This window comes from Onthophagus taurus, chromosome 2 (genome assembly GCF_036711975.1).
Source record: "Onthophagus taurus isolate NC chromosome 2, IU_Otau_3.0, whole genome shotgun sequence".
Taxonomy (NCBI): Eukaryota; Metazoa; Arthropoda; class Insecta; order Coleoptera; family Scarabaeidae; genus Onthophagus; species Onthophagus taurus.
In genome coordinates, this window is record NC_091967.1 from 1,698,875 (window position 1) to 1,721,957 (window position 23,083).

The 23,083-nt window shown below is 37.0% G+C and overlaps 1 protein-coding gene across 2 annotated transcripts in view; it reads right to left on the bottom strand.

Moving 5' to 3' along the window:
* Window positions 1-1,144, bottom strand: part of LOC111422364 (uncharacterized) — a 187,687-nt gene extending 186,543 nt beyond the window's left edge. For both annotated transcript variants that reach the window (XM_071201606.1, XM_071201605.1), the window contains exon 1: window positions 907-1,144. The gene's annotated coding sequence lies outside the window, so the exon portion shown is untranslated. The remainder of the gene's footprint in view (window positions 1-906) is intronic.
* Window positions 1,145-23,083: the final 21,939 nt, after the last annotated feature.

The following is a 23,083-nucleotide window of genomic DNA, read 5'->3' on the forward strand; positions in this document are numbered from 1 at the left end:
ACATTTCACCAATACGTAATTTTTCCAAAAATCCTAATTTGATAGATTTTAAAGTTAATAAAGCTAACAACTTGTATTATATTTAATAAATTTAATAATTCTATCTTTATACATAGATAGATTTTTTTTTTGGTATACAATTTTAATGTTTTTATCGTCTAAATGCATCCGTATTCAATTTCATAAGCGATATATTAATTTGGGTTCATGTTCCAACAAGGTTCATAATTCAAAATCGTAATATCTTCGAATACTTTCGCCTATTGACATCACCTTTGCTAACTTACACCGCTAATTATTTTAATTTTAACGAGAACATTAATCACAACAAGAAATGACAATCTGTAGATTAATGCCACTCATAGTTGGGGTCCCCATAGATATCTAACAAATTACGTCGCCGATAAATTGAATTTAGCTGAAAAGCTATTGCAGCGTCATTAAGATGGATTACCATCGAGGTGAAATTTCTCATTAACGTTATAAAATAAATTGTTACCATAATACACAAAGCAATATCAGCAGCGTGCTAATATCCACCTGTATTGCCTAGAATTTGTATGTAGTAAATTAGCTCGTAATCTGTACCAAACATACCAACGAGTTTCGAGAGTTGTACCTGCATGTGAACCCATAGATAACGAATTCAACAGCGAAAGGAGTATTAGAGGACTGACTGCGGCATAAACAAACTGATCCGGTTTTGTGATAATCAACATTCACCGTCAACGAAGTTATAACCGGATGATTACGCTAATAGTGTAATTAACTATTGATAATGCCGACGTAGCTTAGTCAAAGTTCTCGTCCATACTTGTTCACTAATTAGCTTCCATTTCGAAACCGTATGTAAATTATGCCGGCGCATCTGCCAAAAAGACTATTAACTATTAATTAATTACTTACCAAATAAATAAAAACCCAATTATATTCAAACGAATAAAATTAAAACAGTTTCCTTATTCTCTATTACACAACATTAACGTTAACGCGTTTGTAATCTTTTAACTCACGATAAAACACACGAACACTAAACGAACACGAAGGTTGTAAAAGTTCGTAACTATTTTTTTATCTTTTAAAAGCTGCGCGTATCAAGACGATGCGAGACGAGAACTGCGAGACATGAATCGTGTTCGAACCGATCCAACGCGTACAAGAACCGGGGGTGTACTGGTCTGGTCACAGCAGCTTTGGAGTCGAGCTTTCAACGAGTTGCGTCCTGCGCCTAGTTACTTATCGCGTTGAATGCTGACTAGGAAAAGTGCAAAATAGGGGAGGACGCATTGATCTTTATCTCTAAAAATATTTAAGTAAAATACTTAATATAATAAATCAAATAAATTATGTTATCTCTACTTTTATTAATAGATGGAGAAGTTTATTTGAAAACCTAAGGATGTCACTTAAAATCCATCAAATCGAAAAAGAAAGATTCAAACTAGACGAACTGTTTTACTGGGACTCGGTTCGGAAGAGATAGGATGATTATACATCAACAAACTTGCCGCAAGTACGGAAACTTCTACAAAGTACTCACGACATCAGCGCCTGGAGAGGATGCATTAAATTTGTTGCGTTCATCTTTGATATATTTCACCAACTTTCAGTGTCATATTTCCTAACAAAATTTGAAATGAAATCTAGAAAGGCTTTTATTATTAGTATTGATTTACTTCCTCATTGTAAGTTGTAACCATAGTTTACAAAATTGCAATTGGAATAAATCAGCCAACACCTAACACATCGTGACAAAACACTCGAAATTTATTAAGATAAATATTCTGATAAATTATGGGGATAATAATTTTATAAATTTTCAACATGGTTGGTTCAACACATATTGTGCTTGAGGCACAAGCGACCGTGTCTAACTTAGGGCGGAGAATCTACAACATTGTTGAATTAATCAGAGGTCGCTTGCGGCTAAAGTATTACAATTAATCCATATCCATCTAAAAGTGTTTAACATATACATACTACAGTGTTTGCCTCGGTCGACCTCGACTTACAATAAGTTAATAATGAAGAATGAATTATATATGGTTGAGGCCGCTTGCTACAATAGCAAGCAACGTAAAAAAACAATAACTAAATTTAAGATGTGTTGAAAGAGAATTAATTAGAAATTCACATACAAAAAAAAATTCAATTAACTATATCGCAACAATGAAACCAAATGACCCCTCCCCCACTGCCAATACAAAAAAAAAACAGCACAAAACAACAAAAAACAAAAATTAACCGCGCACCGACCGAAGTAGCTTAATCGAATTGTGTCCGAGCTATTAAAAAAATCAAAAAAGAAAAAACTAAAACCGGATACGATAAATTGCGTACGGAATCAAACAACTAGCAAAACTAACAAATTAAACAATTATCCAAAACAGAAAGAAAGGTAATATTATAACAAAAATTAAACTTTTAAACTCTTATTTGTTTTCCTTCAACAATAAAGAGCAGTATGTGTCGAAGAAACAGCTACAAGCGATCAAGGCGATTCAATCAAACCAAGGTCGCTTGCGGCCGAGGCGCTACAGTTAATATCAAATAAACACAACAATGTAGCCCCTTGGCCGCAAGCGACCTCGGCTAAATAAATAAAATTTTCGCTTCACAAAGGGTGAAAAAAAATTCTGTCTTAAAAGATTTATATAAGTTATATCGGTACTGTAGATATAGTATACAGTGCTTCCCAAAAGTAAGGGATAAATTCGTTAAAACAATTAAAAACGGTTTATAGAAAAATCGCTGAGATGGGTCTAAGGATTTAAATTTTTTGGTATAGATTTAAAATTTTTTCCGCCATTTTTAAACTAGTTATGACATCATCGCTATTTTTTTCAAATAGCAATCCCCCATTTTCTGAATTTGGTAAAATTAACATTAGTTACATAAGAAAATTTTGGAGAAAAATTGCCTTAAAGTTTCATGATTATCCATTCTATGAAGTAGAAAAATAGCAGTAGCCATGCGTAACCATGGCAACCAGTTGTTTTAGATATTTTATTAAGACAATGATTAATTTTTGATATCTCATACAGTTGGTTGCCATGGTTACGCATGGCTACTGCTATTTTTCTATCTAAAATGAATGGAAAATCATAAAGCTTTAAGGTAATTTTTCTCGAAAGTTTTTTTATGTCACCAATATTAATATTGACTGTATTAACATAACCATGGCAACCAGTTGTTTTAGATATTTTATTAAGACAATGATTAATTTTTGATATCTGATACAGTTGGTTGCCATGGTTACGCATAGCTACTGCTATTCTTCTATCTTAAATGAATGGAAAATCATAAAACTTTAAGATAATTTTTCTCGAAAGTTTTCTTATGTCACCAATATTAATATTGACTGTATTAGCATAACCATGGCAACCAGTTGTTTTAGATGTTTTATTAAGACAATGATTAATCTTTGATATCTGATACAGTTGGTTGCCATGGTTACGCATAGCTACTGCTATTTTTCTATCTGAAATTAATGGAAAATCACAAAACTTTAAAATAATTTTTCTCAAAAATTTTCTTATGTCACCAATATTAATATTGACTGTATTAGCATAACCATGGCAACCAGTTGTTTTAGATATTTTATTAAGACAATGATTAATTTTTGATATCTCATACAGTTGGTTGCCATGGTTACGCATAGCTAATACTATTTTTCTATTTGAAATGATTGGAAAATCACAAAACTTTAAGATAACTTTTCTCAAAAGTTTTCTTATGTCACCAATATTAATATTGACTGTATTAGCATAACCATGGCAACCAGTTGTTTTAGATATTTCATTAAGACAATGATTAATTTTTGATATCTGATACAGTTGGTTGCCATGGTTACGCATAGCTACTGCTATTTTTCTATCTGAAATGAATGGAAAATCATAAAACTTTAAGATAATTTTTTTCGAAAGTTTTCTTATGTCACCAATATTAATATTGACTGTATTAGCATAACCATGGCAACCAGTTGTTTTAGATATTTCATTAAGACAATGATTAATTTTTGATATCTGATACAGTTGGTTGCCATGGTTACGCATAGCTACTGCTATTTTTCTATCTGAAATGAATGGAAAATCATAAAACTTTAAGATAATTTTTTTCGAAAGTTTTCTTATGTCACCAATATTAATATTGACTGTATTAGCATAACCATGGCAACCAGTTGTTTTAGATATTTTATTAAGACAATGATTAATTTTTGATATCTCATACAGTTGGTTGCCATGGTTACGCATAGCTAATACTATTTTTCTATTTGAAATGATTGGAAAATCATAAAACTTTAAGATAACTTTTCTCAAAAGTTTTCTTATGTCACCAATATTAATATTGACTGTATTAGCATAACCATGGCAACCAGTTGTTTTAGATATTTTATTAAGACAATGATTAATTTTTTACCTCATACAGTTGGTTGCCATGGTTACGCATGGCTACTGCTATTTTTCTATTTTAAATGAATGGAAAATCATAAAACTTTAAGATAATTTTTCTCGAAAGTTTTCTTATGTCACCAATATTAATATTGACTGTATTAGCATAACCATGGCAACCAGTTGTTTTAGATATTTTATTAAGACAATGATTAATTTTTGATATCTCATACAGTTGGTTGCCATGGTTACGCATAGCTAATACTATTTTTCTATTTGAAATGATTGGAAAATCATAAAACTTTAAGATAACTTTTCTCAAAAGTTTTCTTATGTCACCAATATTAATATTGACTGTATTAGCATAACCATGGCAACCAGTTGTTTTAGATATTTTATTAAGACAATGATTAATTTTTTACCTCATACAGTTGGTTGCCATGGTTACGCATGGCTACTGCTATTTTTCTATTTTAAATGAATGGAAAATCATAAAACTTTAAGATAATTTTTCTCGAAAGTTTTCTTATGTCACCAATATTAATATTGACTGTATTAGCATAACCATGGCAACCAGTTGTTTTAGATATTTCATTAAGACAATGATTAATCTTTGATATCTGATACAATTGGTTGCCATGGTTACGCATGGCTACTGCTATTTTTCTATCTTAAATGAATGGAAAATCATAAAACTTTAAGATAATTTTTCTCGAAAGTTTTCTTATGTCACCAATATTAATATTGACTGTATTAGCATAACCATGGCAACCAGTTGTTTTAGATATTTTATTAAGACAATGATTAATTTTTGATATCTCATACAGTTGGTTGCCATGGTTACGCATAGCTAATACTATTTTTCTATTTGAAATGATTGGAAAATCACAAAACTTTAAGATAACTTTTCTCAAAAGTTTTCTTATGTCACCAATATTAATATTGACTGTATTAGCATAACCATGGCAACCAGTTGTTTTAGATATTTCATTAAGACAATGATTAATTTTTGATATCTGATACAGTTGGTTGCCATGGTTACGCATAGCTACTGCTATTTTTCTATCTGAAATGAATGGAAAATCATAAAACTTTAAGATAATTTTTTTCGAAAGTTTTCTTATGTCACCAATATTAATATTGACTGTATTAGCATAACCATGGCAACCAGTTGTTTTAGATATTTCATTAAGACAATGATTAATTTTTGATATCTGATACAGTTGGTTGCCATGGTTACGCATAGCTACTGCTATTTTTCTATCTGAAATGAATGGAAAATCATAAAACTTTAAGATAATTTTTTTCGAAAGTTTTCTTATGTCACCAATATTAATATTGACTGTATTAGCATAACCATGGCAACCAGTTGTTTTAGATATTTTATTAAGACAATGATTAATTTTTGATATCTCATACAGTTGGTTGCCATGGTTACGCATAGCTAATACTATTTTTCTATTTGAAATGATTGGAAAATCATAAAACTTTAAGATAACTTTTCTCAAAAGTTTTCTTATGTCACCAATATTAATATTGACTGTATTAGCATAACCATGGCAACCAGTTGTTTTAGATATTTTATTAAGACAATGATTAATTTTTTACCTCATACAGTTGGTTGCCATGGTTACGCATGGCTACTGCTATTTTTCTATTTTAAATGAATGGAAAATCATAAAACTTTAAGATAATTTTTCTCGAAAGTTTTCTTATGTCACCAATATTAATATTGACTGTATTAGCATAACCATGGCAACCAGTTGTTTTAGATGTTTTATTAAGACAATGATTAATTTTTGATATCTGATACAGTTGGTTGCCATGGTTACGCATAGCTACTGCTATTTTTCCATCTCAAATGAATGGAAAATCACGAAACTTTAAAATAATTTTTCTCGAAAATTTTCTTATGTAACTAATATTAATATTGACTGTATTAGATTCAGAAAAAAGTCCTCGTTTAAAAATGGCGAAAAAAATTTAAAATCTATACCAAACAATTGTAAAAAATTCAAATCTTTGCGATTTTTCCATAAATTGTTCTTAATTGTTTTAACGAATGTATCCGTTACTTTTGGGAAACCCCGCATAGTAGATATAGTAGAGGTATGTAATAAATAATAAATAAGATACAAGTCATTAAATAAAAGAAATTGTCCTAAACTTTACATCAACATTCTTATCTGTATAGTATACATAAGTATTGTCAAGAAGTTTCAAGAATCATTTTCTAAATGATGAAATCGTTTGGAAAGAATTGAATCGCAATCTTACACGACACAAATTTTCAGTTGGCAAACAAGACTGCGTAAATAGCGGTGACGTCTCGACCACTTTAGCCGGAGCCGGCGTCGCAGGGCTACCAAAAATAAAAATGTAAATCGCGAATAAAATGATTCAGTGAGCGCCCGGTCGGATCCACGTCTGTATGCAAATCTCGCCATACATTTCTAATGTACAATCATCTCGAAATTTGCATACGCCGCCACCCAGCGTAGGTGAAAACTGAACTTGCGATTCGCCCTTTTCACACGTACCGCTTACCCGACACTCCATTTCATTTTGTATTCTTCGTCGGAATCGTCCAACAAGTTGAGCAAACACCGGTATACGGTTCAATAATAAATTTCCTTCCGGAAACTGCAAAAGATGTTATTATGTTATCACATATAACAGAATAACTAACAACCAGGAAAATAAATATACATTTAATTCTCACTTGAATAAAATTAACAATTTCCATTGTTCCTAGAGTTACTCAAAAGAATAAGTGCATCTCGACTTCTAGTACTCGAGACTACGCAAGTAAGATACGCTTGCTCTCCTCGTCTCGTTTTGTAACTAAACACCCCTCAGAGCATGTCGAGTCTGTAGTTGTAATTGTTAGGTTCTCGTGTAGTACCCCTTTCAGGTGTAGACGAAGATGCTTTTCGAAGGGGCAGGGCAACATTTGTCGGGATGTGGGGGCTTCACCTACACCATAGATGGCAACTTGAACGTGTAAACTCTCTCAATATGTACGGGAGAAATGTCCGAGATCCCGAAGCGCCTGTCTTGACTCGTGCTTTGAATTTGTTATGCAACACTGGGTAATACAAGCAACCGGGGAACGCTACTTGGCGCTAACGGAAAAGAATGCACCCCCCAAGGCGAGTCGATTTAAAAGCAACAGCTTTACGATTACCGATAGACATTCCATTAGCAGCTTATTACTTTGATGGTGCGTTATTAATTTTAACGAGATGAATGATTGAAAGCCTTTAATGTGCAGTTATGATTAAATTGGTTTATTAGAAAGTTGTAATCATAAGGTAAGATGCAAGTTTCTCATTTCTCAACAAATTTACCTCATATTTGAAGGGTTTTAATCTTCTCCTTCGAGGAGAACAAGATGATGAAATCACGGAGAGTAATTTTCTTTTTAAAAAGTCGAAAATTTTGCACAAAGTACAATTCGGGGTTCTTAGATATTTGGATCTCGTCTTTCTTTCAGTAAACAGGTCGGTGTCGTAATCATCGTCAGAGACAAAGGAAATACTTAATCTCCAAGTTGATATAATTCTTACCCTTTCCACCGGAGACTACAGATGTAATAACGCGCTCGGTTGGTGGCCCCAGTAGCGTCTGTCTCGACACGAATTTCTCCTCATTCTATACTCAGGGGTGCCTTACTGTTAAATTATCTACCTCTGTACGTTACGTGATTTTTCAGTGTTTCTTTTCCTTCTACGTTTTTTCTGGTTCCGCTTTTTTGCTTTAGGTAAAAAAGTTATTTAGTCAGGGAGAAGTTAATTCCGGTTATAGGGAGATTACATATTTCACGGCCTGACACCCTGTGAATTTTAAGATTTAACCCTAATAAGGCGAAATGGACCGCGGCCGCTGACAGATGCAGGAAAAAAACAGGTTCCGCTCAGATTTAAGCCCCCATAAATCTTTTGCTAGGAACGGATCGGAAAGGAGCCGGCCCATTGAATATAATTTTCCGGGACTTGAAGGTTTGATTAAGCGATATTTGATTTTATTCCGAACCCGCGGTTCCCTACTCAATTTACTCTTAAAGGTTTTTTTTCCTTTGCCATTAGAAAACCGCGCAAGAACCACGCGAGTCTTAAACGATTTTTCTTAAGGAATTAATTGAAAATGGCAGTTGTGTTGACACGATTTTAATATATTATCCGATTTTTAAGTAAATCTCGATTTTAAAATATTTTTTTAATAATATTTCATTAATCCCAGTAATATATTAAATAATTTTATGGAATCCTCCCAGAATTTCTTCCTTCACTCCATATCTACTGAAGTATTTAACAGTTTTAATTCTTTAGTAAACAATGATATTCAAATTTTAATTTAAAATATGTAGTTATCTCTCTTTTATTTCCTGATGTATTTCTCATTTCAACATCCCTTAAGTAGCCGGGATCCTTATTTTAAATACAGTATTATACCGAACCCTTCTTCTTAATTCCCTAAGCTCAGGTAGCGCCTTATTATGAAGCTTTTAAGCTTCCCTGATATGTTTTTGGGATCAATTTCTCTCTGTTTCTCTTTTGCTCGTCACCAACTACAATATATACAGTATCTGCCAAAAGTTTTGGTATTATCGAGGTCTATCCAACATTCTAAATTGGCAGAAAATGTTTGGAAGTATTCTGGCCAACCTCAAAACTCCAAGAAGTAGTCTGAAATTACATTGGCCAAGTATATTATTGCACTGGTTGTTTGTGATAGCTAATCTCTCGTTTCATTTTCACATACGACCTCGGCCGACTTCGAAGACGTCGGCCGCCTCCAAGTATCACCATCATCAAGACTACAAGAAGACCACAAGAAAGTCCTTTAAAAGTCCTTTTTGACTTTTGTAAGTACACCCGGTTCCTCGTGGTCTTGATGATCGTGATATTTGGGGCGGCCGACGTCTTCGAAGTCGGCCGAGGTTGTTTTATTTACACACAATATGCTATGTATTAGGATTCACAAAGTTTTGGTATTATCGAGGTCTGTCCAACATTCTAAATTGGCAGAAAATGTTTGGAAGTATACTGACCAACCTCAAAACTCCAAGAAGTAGTCTGAAATTACACTTGCCAAGTAGATTATTGCACTGGTTGAGTATCACCATCATCAAGACTACAAGAAGACCACAATAAAGTCCTTTAAAAGTCCTTTTTGACTTTTGTAAGTACACCCGGTTCCTCGTGGTCTTGATGATCGTGATATTTGGGGCGGCCGACGTCTTCGAAGTCGGCCGAGGTTGTTTTATTTACACACAATATGCTATGTATTAGGATTCACAAAGTTTTGGTATTATCGAGGTCTGTCCAACATTCTAAATTGGCAGAAAATGTTTGGAAGTATACTGACCAACCTCAAAACTCCAAGAAGTAGTCTGAAATTACACTTGCCAAGTAGATTATTGCACTGGTTGAGTATCACCATCATCAAGACTACAAGAAGACCACAATAAAGTCCTTTAAAAGTCCTTTTTGACTTTTGTAAGTACACCCGGTTCCTCGTGGTCTTGATGATCGTGATATTTGGGGCGGCCGACGTCTTCGAAGTCGGCCGAGGTTGTTTTATTTACACACAATATGCTATGTATTAGGATTCACAAAGTTTTGGTATTATCGAGGTCTGTCCAACATTCTAAATTGGCAGAAAATGTTTGGAAGTATACTGACCAACCTCAAAACTCCAAGAAGTAGTCTGAAATTACACTTGCCAAGTAGATTATTGCACTGGTTGAGTATCACCATCATCAAGACTACAAGAAGACCACAAGAAAGTCCTTTAAAAGTCCTTTTTGACTTTTGTAAGTACACCCGGTTCCTCGTGGTCTTGATGATCGTGATATTTGGGGCGGCCGACATCTTCGAAGTCGGCCGAGGTTGTTTTATTTACACACAATATGCTATGTATTAGGATTCACAAAGTTTTGGTATTATCAAGGTCCATCCAACATTTTAAATTGGCAGAAAATGTTTGGAAGTATTCTGAACAAGACAGAACAGACAACTGTTCTGTTTGATTCTATTGCACCTACTAAAAGAGATAGAAAAAAACTAGCCTATATGTAGGCTAGTGTTTTATATTAATTCAAGTTTTCAAAAAATCATACTGACTGTATTTTTAAGGATCATGATATGACATGTATGTTAAATTATAGCTTAAAGTTTACAATCCTTATCAAAGTATTCAAAACAGGGTGTTGCTGACATTTTGTCGAATATTGTATATAAGTTAACGATCAGAATATGGAAAATTTTATTATAAAGCTCCGTCGTTGGCGCAATTTTAACTTTGAAACTTTGTTTCTTACCCTCGCTAAAACTTTTTAGCGCATCGAAGGAATTGAAGGTAACAAACTACTATAAAAAAGAGAGCGTCTGTCTTTTTTAGGCGCCTCTACCGCAAAGTTGAACTCGAATATCAGCTATATTTCACTTTAATACTTTTGATTAGGTGCCAGAACTCATTATTCGCCGAGGAATTTTTATTATATAAGCCGAGCGATCCATTCATAAAATAGGAATGTTGACCTAAAATAGAAAATTTATTGCCTATATATTATTAAAATAAATAATCGATTTTTTTAATTTAATTTTATTGTTGTAATTAAAAAGTTTGAAAGGTTCAACTTAAAGATCATGGCAAACATTTGCTTTGCTTTCGGCACGGTGGGTGTTGAGTCGCCCCTGCGTACATTAACGAGGAATTGGCTAACTTTTGAGCGAGTGTATTTACGCCGGAAAATGTGAATAATTCCGTGTCTGGAACGGGTGAAACTGCGGCTGCGGCGATCCACTAAGCCAGGCCCCGCTAAATTTACGCTCTAATCCGTATTTTAAGCGAATTTGCCGTCGTTGCTTTCCCCTGAAGTGGCCCATATGCAAACGTTTCGTTTTGTGGGGGAATTTGAATAGTTTACGAATCCGTTTCCGAACTACATACCACGCCTCCATACCACTTCTCAATTAGATGTTTAATTAAATAGTTTATTTATTTAAATCCATATTAACTTTAAGTTTTAATAACAATAATATCTTTTTTTTCAATTATTCTTATCAGAGGTTCACTTATTATGGTTGAAGCTGTGGAATGGCTTGGAGCTAATAGCCTAAAGCTAAATGGTGACAAAACGCAAAAACTTCTCCTAACAGCAAAATCTTGGTTTGGTGGCCAAAAACAAAACATAAGACAGCCCAACAACAGCTGGCACAAATCCAGCGGTTAGCATGTCTTAACATAACGGGTGCAATGAGATCCTGTCCTACGGCTGCTTTGGAAGCCCTACTCGGTCTCACACCGCTTCACATATATATACAAAAAAATTCTTCACTCAAGTTGATGCAGGGTAACCTCAGAGGACACCTCGAGATCCGCAAAGACCCATGTCTAAATCACCTGATTGAAATTAAAACGGACCTTATACCGACGGAATACAATTTCAACCAACCTATAAGGTCATATTTAGTAGCAGGGATGATTGGGCGAAAGGAGGGCCTCAACTAAAAAGAGGAGCCCTAGCCTGGTACCCCGATGCTTCAAAGACAGTAAGATCTGGAGTAGGCATGAGCATCAGTGGACCAAATAGCCACATCAAATTGCCCCTCAGCTCGGACTTAACAATTTTCCAAGCAGAAGTTCTTGCTATAAACTTCTGCACCGCTTTGAACCTACAGAAGGGACAAAAAGGTGCATCCATAAACATTTTCACAGACAGTCGGGCCGCCTTAAAGGCAATTCAGGCCTACACGTGTGGCTCCGCACTGATCAGAGAGTGCACCAACAACCTGAGAGAACTCGCTAGGGGCAATGATGTTACCCTATGGTGGGTTCCAGGTCACAGCAACATTGAGGGCAATGAGAAGGCCGACAAGCTGGCCAAAGAGGCAGCAAACACGCCCTTCATTGGACCCCAACCTGGATGTGGACTACAAAAAAGCCACCTAAAACAAATAATCAACAACTGGGAGGCTTCAAAGATAGCCTTACGCTGGAAAGAACTTCCAGGTCACAGACAAGCGAAGAGTATGATAACTCCGTCGCAAAACAAAACCAAAGAGGTTTTATGCCTCAATAAAGGGAATCTAAGAACGCTCTCAGGCTACCTAACCGGCCATGTGCTCCTAAAATACCACCTCTTCCACATTGGACAAGCTGAGGATCAAACTTATCGACTATGCAACGACGAGTCAGAAACTGCTGAACATATACTGTGCAATTGCGTCGCCAGAGGCCGTCTAAGGCACAACGTCTTCGGTAAAACTCCCCTGTTACCTACCGACATAAAGGTTCAAGACCTCAGGACAATACTAAGGTTCATTAAGGACCTACATTTGCCCTAAACCGTTGGAGGGCTAAAGTTACAATAGATCTTATAGGTTGCGGTAACGAGAGGGGCCGCCCTCCTCAGCCCGGCAGCAATAATAATAATAATAACGGCAAAACCTGAGGGACGGGAGAAAGAACTAATAAATTTCCTAGGGATTTCCGTGATGTCAAATCTGAACTAGAACTGTCATGTTGAGTATCTTCAAAGATCTCTATCTGTTACGATTTTTACTATCAGACGCGTTAGAACAATAGCTGGATATGAGACAGCTAGGGCTACGTACTTTGCGAATTTTCATGCTTGCTGAATTCTGCTTGATTTTTCCTGAGGGATTATAGCATCTATCGTATTGTTTTGCTTGAGAATGCTATTCAGGAAGCCTTTCTACAAAAACAGGTTTTGGTAGCGGTGTTTTTTGACACCTGACATGGCGCCATGGAATAATGGTTCAATTGCACAGCTGCGGTTTACGTGGCATTTTGCCTATGTTTATTCAATCATTTCTTTCGGACCGTTCCTTTTGTGTCAGAGTGAGGAATGGGATCTCATCGGAGCATTTGTTGGAAAATGGCGTTCCTCAGGGTTCTACTTTAAGCGTGGCCCTTTTTCTCATTGCTATGAATGGTGTAATATCCAATCTTAACCCAGAAATAGGAAGATCTTTATACATGGATGACCTTTGTATATATTTGAAAGGATCAACTTAATAATTCACTTCAGCCTGCCATCAACACTATATTAGAGAACACTATATCGATTGGTTATAAGGTATCTGTGCAAAAAACAAAGTGTGTTCTATTCTCTAGACGATATCGGCATCAAGAAAATCCCTCTTTGTATTTACAAAGTATCCGTATTGGTGTTGTTCCTGAAATTAAATTCTTAGGGATGATATTCGATGCCAAGTTACGATGGCAGAGCCATATTCAGTACATTATTTCGCGTTGTCGGAAATCATTAAATCTACTGCGCGTTTTATCTGGTACAAGGTGGGGGGGCTGATACTACAGTGCTGAAGATGTTGTATAAAAGTGTGATATTGCCTGTTATTGATTATAGTAGTGTGGTGTATTCCTCTGCAAGAATAACCGTACTCAAAAAACTTAATGTAATACACAATCTTGCAATACGGTACATACTTGGGGCTTTTCCCACTAGTTTGTATTGTGAGTCTGGTATTGCTCCTCTTCACCATCGGCGTAATTGGCAAATTCTTAATTATTTTGTAAAAAAACGCATACAACCTGAGCACCCAATCTCTATATTGTTTTCCCAACAGCCACCTGTCTACAGATTAACAGCCACAAGACCGGCAATAGTAAGAGCCAAAGAACTGCTGGGAACTTTAGATTTTACGATGCCCCCCTTACTTTCTTTATGCAGTATCGAATTTACTCCTTGGCAGTTAAATAAACCCGTTTTCAATTTAAATCTTACATGTTATGCTAAAGAGAGTACACCACGGGAATTACTTAGAGCTGAATTTAGAAATATAATCAATGCCTATGATGATGCTGTTTTTATTTATACTGATGGTTCCAAAAAAGGAGAGTGGGGTTGGTTGCGCGTTTGTGGTTGGGGATAGTGATTATTCATGGAGCTTACAGAGCTCTGTCCTGCTGTTCTGTCCAACAACAGCACTGCTACGAGAAAGAATCCACAAGACTTTCAATGATCTACAAAAAATAAGTGAGAAGTTACTACGACTCCACCTCTCACTTTCCAATTGTATATCCGGAGAAGACTGGGACAAAGTGGACAGACTAACAATGGAGAAGGCTAATCGCGAATTTCAGAAGACCCGTGACACACACATCAAGAAGTTTGAATCTCTTGAACGCCGGTCGCAAAAGAAGAAAAAGTAATAGTTTACCAGTAGAAACAATCGTCATTAACAGATCGAATGTCCCACTAACGAAAGACGAAACCTGTGTGCTCGCCAAAGGATTGAACTACGCAATCGCCCCGAAGAAGGTCCCAAAGGAGGAAATCATGTGCGAAGTGGAGGCAGCTGTTCGAGGGATGCCTGCACTGAAAGCCGAAGAGATCCGACAAGAAGTTGCGAGAGTATTGAAGTCAGCAAAACCACCAAAATCCAACTTGACGGTTGGTGAAAAGAAGGCACTCCGATCTATAAAAGAAAAATCAGAAATCGTCGTGTTACCAGCAGACAAGGGGAATGCCACCGTTGTTATGGACAGGAAAGAATACGACGACAAAATGATGAACCTACTGGACCCAGCCACCTACAGGAAGATCAAGAAGGACCCCACAGACAAAATCGTAAGAAAAATGAAGGAACTGATAAAAACCACAGGAATTCCAGCAGAACAGCAGAAAGGTTTGTTTGTGCAGGCGCCGGTACCACCAAGAATCTACGGACTACCGAAGATTCACAAACCAGACGTCCCCCTCCGCCCTATCGTCAGCGCCATCAACTCCCCAACATACCAGCTGGCCAAACATCTTGCAAAGATTCTGTCTCCCTTTACAGGTAACACGGAATCGTATGTCAGGGATTCTACACATTTTGTGGAATCGGTAAAAGCTGTAAAGCTGGAGGCTGGGGATATGTCGGTAAGTTTCGATGTGGAATCCCTTTTTACTAGGGTACCAGTTAAGCATGCTGTAGAGGGTCTTCGCCGAAAACGCATTCCGGAGGGTTTACCAGAATACGTGCCAGATCTGGTGGAGTATTGCTTATCGTCAACGTATTTCAGCTGGAAAGGAGAATTTTACGAGCAGTTCGAAGGGGCAGCCATGGGATCTCCACTATCGCCAGTTATAGCTAATTTCTACATGGAATTATTCGAAGAGGACGCTTTGAAGAAAAACCAGTGGAAACCAAAACTATGGCTACGATATGGCAACATGGTCAAAAACGGCTCCAAGTGTTCTTGGATCACTTGAACTCTCAACATCCTATGATTAAGTTCACCATGGAAACAGAAACTGCCAAAAAACTACCTTTCCTAGATGTATTGGTCACCAGGACGACAAATGGAGATATAGAACTTGGTGTATACCGAAAGAAGACCCATACCAACAGGTATTTACAGGCATGTTCACATCATCATCCCCAACAGAAGAGGTCCGTAATCCGTACATTATTTCAGCGAGCAGCGAGACTATGTGAAGGAGAGAACTTGAAGAAGGAGCAACACATTCTACGAGGCGTGCTGCAGAAGAATGGATACACTTCGAGGGACATCAAGCAGTGAAAGCAGAAAGAGGACACGGTAAGTACAAAACCACTTGGATTTATCTGTCTTCCCTATGTTTCAGGTGTAACGGAACGAATTGCTAGGCACCTCAAGAAGAACGACATCGTAGTGCGGTACGGCACGGTCAGCAAAATTCAGAACACACTCCCGATAGCCAAGGACAAACTAACTCCATTAAAAGGAGCGGGAGTCTATCCACTATCGTGTAGTTGTGGGAAGGTTTATGTTGGCCAAACTGGACGCAACGTCGAGTGCCGCATCAAGGAGCATGAGAGGGATGTAAGGCTGAAGAAGATCCAGCAGTCGGCGGTTGCGGAACATTGCCATGCAGAGGGGCACCGAATAGACTTCGAAGAAACAAAGGTGCTGGCTAGGGACAACAGATACTACCAAAGACTGACAAGAGAAGCCATAGAGATCCACCGACATAAAAATAACGTTAACAGAGAGGATGGTTGGGAGCTTAGCAGAACATGGAAGATGGTGGTGAACACGAAGACCTCTTCCCGCCTCACACCGGACGCGACGCAATTAGTTATTAATTACCTTGTAATTAGCGTTAACTGATTATTAATTAGTTTTTCCGACTTATATATAGTTCCCGATTTTTGATCTCGTCACTTCGAACCAGTTTCTGAAGAAGGTTGCAACATGGCATCCGAAACGTCAAACCTTTTATTAAAAGACGCACGGCAAAACCCGAAAGTTTCTAGTGTTAGTTCTAATTTTGCGTCTATCTTCTTTGCGGAGTTGTATGCCATCTTCCAGGCTCTGTTATTCATCCGTATGAGTCATAATGGAAATAACTTTGTCATAGTTACAGATTCGTTGAGTGCTCTTAAATCATTACAAGCAATGTGTCCAAATGAACCGATGGTACGGATGGTTGGAGAATTGTTACATGTTATCTTGCTTTCTGGAAAACAGATCGTATTTATATGGGTGCCCGGTCATATCGGCATTGAGGGTAATGAAAGGGCAGATAAAGCAGCAGGATACGGGGTTGACGGTAACAGTGTTAACGTCAGTGTATGTCGTCATAAGGATGTCATAAGGCATCTTAAATCGCTGGTATATAACAAGTGGCAGAATGACTGGCAACACAATGAAAGTTTTCTACGCCGTATCAAACCCTTAATAAAACCTTGGAATCAGCCCATTATCTTCAATAGATTAGAACAGGTGAAACTAGCGAGATTACATATAGGACATACACAACTAACTTCCGGTTATTTGTTAAAACGAGAACCAAGACCTGTATGTTTGGGCTGCGAAGTTCATATCCTGCTAGACTGTGAATTATATGCCAACGAGAGACAATTACATAATATCTCATGTCTGGATGATGCATACGCGAATCCTATTAATTTGATTGAATTTTTTAAGTGCATTGATTTGTTCCATCAATTATAAATACGGTGAGCGCTAAAGATCTTCGCTATCGAAGCGCTTCTAATATCAATAATAATAATAATAATAATATAGCATCTATCGAAGATTCCTCTGTTTTCAATTTGGTGATTTTCTTCCAGGTAAGTTGTAGGATTTCTTGCTGCTGGTTTGTAAGCTGTGTCCTTGAACAAGTACGTAATTTATGATGTCCCGGTAGTATGATGATGTCCTGGTTATTTTTAAGACGTTTTAGGCCCTGAAGTTCACTTGGAACCAAGTTGGGCTTGGGTGGTTTGGCTAAACTTAGAATCCTGAAGATGTCCATTCTCAGAATTTCGACTTTTTGCTTGTCCATTGTGTTTAAGCTGGATTCGACGTTGGCAATGATTTCTTCGACCAGAATAGTCCTGGGGGTTAGGGCGTAGTTGAAACTTTTGCTTAAGACGGCTTTTTCGGCATAGGAAAGATTATTTACGATTTTCTGGATGTGAAGAGGTGGGTGCTTCGACTGTTCGGTGGATTCCGTTTGCAAACCCTCGAATTTCATTTGGAGAGTCCCTCCATCCGTGAAGAACGTATATATATATGTGATCCGAGATTTCATCCGTTCTTCCTGTTTGTCGTAGTCTCTCAGTCTGTTTGTCTTAATCTGTAAGGACGAAACTGGTTGAATTAAAAAAAAATCATAAATTGGATCATACACTCATGACGTACCATTTATGTGATTATTTACCTCTCAGATTATATCTTTTGATTAATTATTATATAAAAATAGTACGTAGAACTCGAGTTAAGTAAAAAAAATTTTTAGCCCCCATTTTTTAACCCTATATACTAACATGTAATTTAGAACATTAAGCCAAAGCGGAAATTTCATCCATCCTGCAGTAGCCAGCTTTGAATGTTATAATTGTCGTCCGCATGCTTTAATTCGCGAAATGCGAATGTACGCACTCGTATTCGCGCGCAATATTAACGCGGACGAGTAAAATAATTGCGTTATAATGTTATGCAGTACGCGCTTAGTTGTTATTTTACTACTTCAAAAACGTTCCTGCCGGACTATAAGTCATTTCGGGTTTCGAGCTGTTGAGGATTAAACCGGAGGAATTTCACGAAATAATTCGCATCCTACTGGTTTTTGCCACCATCTGCTTTGTAAGGGGTGGATAACTCAATGTGAAGTTTCGGCATTATTCAGGGCTAGTCGCGCGCTTTTTGCCCTTTGACCACTTTACGAACGACTGGAAAAGTTGTATACTCGAAAAGTTGTTGAGGTTATACGCAAAACTTTATTTAATCTTATTATTACTTACTTATTCAACAAAAAAAACAAATTTACCTTTTTAAAACTAAATTGCAACATTTTAAAATTATGTAGGACCCTTTAGCAACAAATAAAATGCAAACAAAACCATGCAGAACGCATTAATTGAAACTAGGAACGACATGAAACATATGCTAACTCACAAATTTATTGTTATCCGCGTATACTACCGGATCCGTTAATTGTGCCCGGATGTAATAAAATTAATTAATGCCGGATTAAAATTATTAATGCGTTGATATCGCGTGTTTTGATAAATCGCCGCCGTCGCATTATTGAATTGGTTCGACAATTTCCGAAAAGCAGACGGGAACGGCTATCGCGAACAATATTAATCGTTCATGAAAAAGGTCCTGATCGGATAATGTTCTCGAATTTTCCATAGTTTATTACTTCAGTTTGATTTCACATCGTAATGCATATTGTATTCCGCTTTAATTAGCTGGCGTGAATTGTATATTTGAATTTGTTTGATCATAACAATCCCAAAATGTACTCCAACATATCGAAATCAATTCACTTGCATTATACTAGGAAGAAAACATTCGGGTTTAGCCAAACGTCTCTCAAGACAGCTATACCCGAATGATTCTACGTCTAGATTTTGTGTTAGTTCTAGTAATAGTTCTAGTGATAGTGTAAAACTGGAACTAACACTAGACCTAGAACTAGAATCATTCGGGTTTAGCCGCACGTCTCTCAAGACGGCTAAACTCGAATGATTCTAGTTCTAGGTCTTGTTTTAGTTCTAGTGATAGTGTAAAACTGGAACTAACACTAGACCTAGAACTAAAATCAGTCGGGTTTAGCCACACGTCTCTCAAGACGGCTTAATCCAAATGATTCTAGTTCTAGGTCTTGTCTAAGTTCTAGTGGTAGTGTAAAAGTAGAACTAACACTAGACCTAGAACTAAAATCATTCGGGGTTAGCCGCACGTCTCTCAAGACGGCTAAACCCAAATGATTCTAGTTCTAGGTCTTGTTTTAGTTTTAGTGATAGTGTAAAACTGGAACTAACACTAGACCTAGAACTAGAATTAGTCGGGTTTAGCCACACGTCTCTCAAGACGGCTAAACAAGAATGATTCTAGTTCTAAGTCTTGTTTTAGTTCTAGTGATAGTGTAAAACTGGAACTAACACTAGACCTAGAACTACGATCATTCGGGTTTAGCCGCACGTCTCTCAAGACGGCTAAACCCGAATGATTCTAGTTCTAGGTCTTGTTTTAGTTCTAGTGATAGTGTAAAACTGGAACTAACACCAGACCTAGAATCATTCGGGTTTAGCCGCACGTCTCTTAAGACAGCTAAACCCGAATGATTCTAGTTCTAGATCTTGTTTTAGTTCTAGTGATAGTGTAAAACTGGAACTAACACTAGACCTAGGACTAGAATCATTCGGGATTAGCCACACGTCTCTCAAGACGGCTAAACCCAAATGATTCTAGTTCTAGGTCTTGTCTTTGTTTTAGTGATAGTGTAAAACTAGAACTAACACTAGACCTAGAACTAGAATCATTCTGGTTTAGCCACACGTCTCTCAAGACGGCTAAACCCAAATGATTCTAGTTCTAGGTCTTGTCGAAGTTCTAGTGGTAGTGTAAAAGTAGAACTAACACTAGACCTAGAACTACGATCATTCGGGTTTAGCCGCACGTCTCTCAAGACGGCTAAACCCGAATGATTCTAGTTCTAGGTCTTGTCTTTGTTCTAGTGATAGTGTAAAACTAGAACTAATACTTGACCTAGAACTAGAATCATTCCGGCTTAGCCGCATGTCTCTGAAGACGGCTAAGCCCGAATGATTCTAGTTCTAGGTCTTGTCTAAGTTCTAGTGGTAGTGTAAAAGTAGAACTAACACTAGACCTAGAACTAGAATCATTCGGGTTTAGCCGCACGTCTCTCAAGACGGCTAAACCCGAATGATTCTAGTTCTAGGTCTTGTTTTAGTTCTAGTGATAGTGTAAAACTGGAACTAACACTAGACCTAGAACTAGAATCATTCGGGTTTAGCCACAAGTTTCTCAAAACAGCTAAACCCGAATGATTCTACTTCTAGATCTTGTGTTAGTTCTAGTGATAGTTCTTAGTTCTAGTATAAAACTAGAACTACCACTAGACCGAGAACTAGAATCATTCGGGTTTAGCCGCACGTCTCTCAAGACGGCTAAACCCGAATGATTCTAGTTCTAGGTCTTGTCTAAGTTCTAGTGGTAGTGTAAAACTAGAACTAACACTAGACTTAGAACTAGAATCATTCAGGTTTAGCCGCACGTCTCTTAAGACGGCTAAATCCGAATGATTCTAGTTCTAGGTCTTGTTTTAGTTCTAGTGATAGTGTAAAACTGGAACTAACACTAAACCTAGAACTAGAATCATTCGGGTTTAGCCGCACGTTTCTCAAAACAGCTAAACTCGAATGATTCTACTTCTAGATCTTGTGTTAGTTCTAGTGATAGTTCTTAGTTCTAGTATAAAACTAGAACTACCACTAGACCAAGAACTAGAATCATTCGGGTTTAGCCGCACGTCTCTCAAGACGGCTAAACCCGAATGATTCTAGTTCTAGGTCTTGTCTAAGTTCTAGTGGTAGTGTAAAAGTAGAACTAACACTAGACCTAGAACTAGAATCATTCGGGTTTAGCCGCACGTCTCTCAAGACGGCTAAACCCGAATGATTCTAGTTCTAGGTCTTGTCTAACTTCTAGTGGTAGTGTAAACGTAGAACTAACAAGAGACCTAGAACTAGAAACATTCGGATTTAGCCGCACGTCTCTCAAGACGGCTAAACCCGAATGATTCTAGTTCTAGGTCTTGTCTTAGTTCTAGTGATAGTGTACAACTAGAACTAACACTAGACCGAAAACTAGAATCATTCGGGTTTAGCCGCACGTCTCTCAAGACGGCTAAATCCAAATGATTCTAGTTCTAGGTCTTGTCTAAGTTCTAGTGGTAGTGTAAAACTGGAACTAACACTAGACTTAGAACTAGAATCATTCGGGTTTAGCCGCACGTCTCTTAAGACGGCTAAATCCGAATGATTCTAGTTCTAGGTCTTGTTTTAGTTCTAGTGATAGTGTAAAACTGGAACTAACACTAGACCTAGAACTAGAATCATTCGGGTTTAGCCGCACGTCTCTCAAGACGGCTAAACCCGAATGATTCTAGTTCTAGGTCTTGTCTTAGTTCTAGTGATAGTGTAAAACTAGAACTAACACTAGACCTAGAACTAGAATCATTCGGGTTTAACCACACGTCTCTCAAGACGGCTAAACCCAAATGATTTTAGCTCTAGGTCTTGTCTTAGTTCTAGTGATAGTGCTAGTGTAAATCTAGAACTAACACTAGACCTAGAAAATATCGAAACTAACGCTAATAAACCTAGAACGTTCGAGGTTAGCCGTCTTGAGAGACGCACTGTAATGTTAAGCTAATTTTAATTTTAGTTATAACTAGCGTGAACTTATGATGTAAAGCTGATCAATAAAAGCACAGACAACTCGTTATTTTACTAGAATAAACATACTGACGTGTAAAATACCGATGATATATTGAACTAAATGGATGCTTTCTGCAGCTGCGATCTTCAGATAACCGACGGCAACAGTACAAAAGTGGGGTACGTGGCGTCGATAAAATTTGGACACTTCGTTCTGATGGATAGTTCTTTTGAATCGGGTCAGATACGATACGTGGTATGATTTTTAAAATTTACATCTCAATGGACGGTCATAAGCGTCATCTTGGTTAATACATAAATTTTATAAAATTTATATAGCTTTTGTGTACGGAATAGATATTATTTTAACTTTACCGTTCTTAAACCGATTTAAATGCAACATCTTTGGTTTAATAAGTTTCATTGGTTTGATAAATTGAAACTTGGGAGAATAAATTTATTTTTGGACGTGAAAGTTTGGAAAAATCGGGAAACGAAATACATCATTTTGGGTAATTAGGTTTCGAATTTATGGTCCAAAATTCAACGCACAAATCACTCCGCACGCTGGCCGCGTCTATACCATGATGCACAGCTCAATTTCTACCGCTTCGTTTGGATAGAACCCCCCAAAAATCAGTCAACAACCACTCAAAAAAAAAAAATGAAACCGATCATAAGCACTTTCATATTTGCTGTTTTTTCACTTCATTTACGAATTACATTTACCATTAAAGTCCTTGATTGTGCTCGAAAATAATTATAGACACTCGAATAATTCATTATCGAATACCGCCGATTAGAACCCTCCCCATTCGACTCAAACGCCAGTTTAGCGTTTCTTTAAACGTCGTTTCGAGATAATAGATTGTTAATTAATCATTCCTAGCGAGAGATGTTCCAGTTCGTAGAAACCCCGGGCCAATGTCCCTTTACGAAGTTCAGAATCGTTGCTGCACTTTGAGGGGT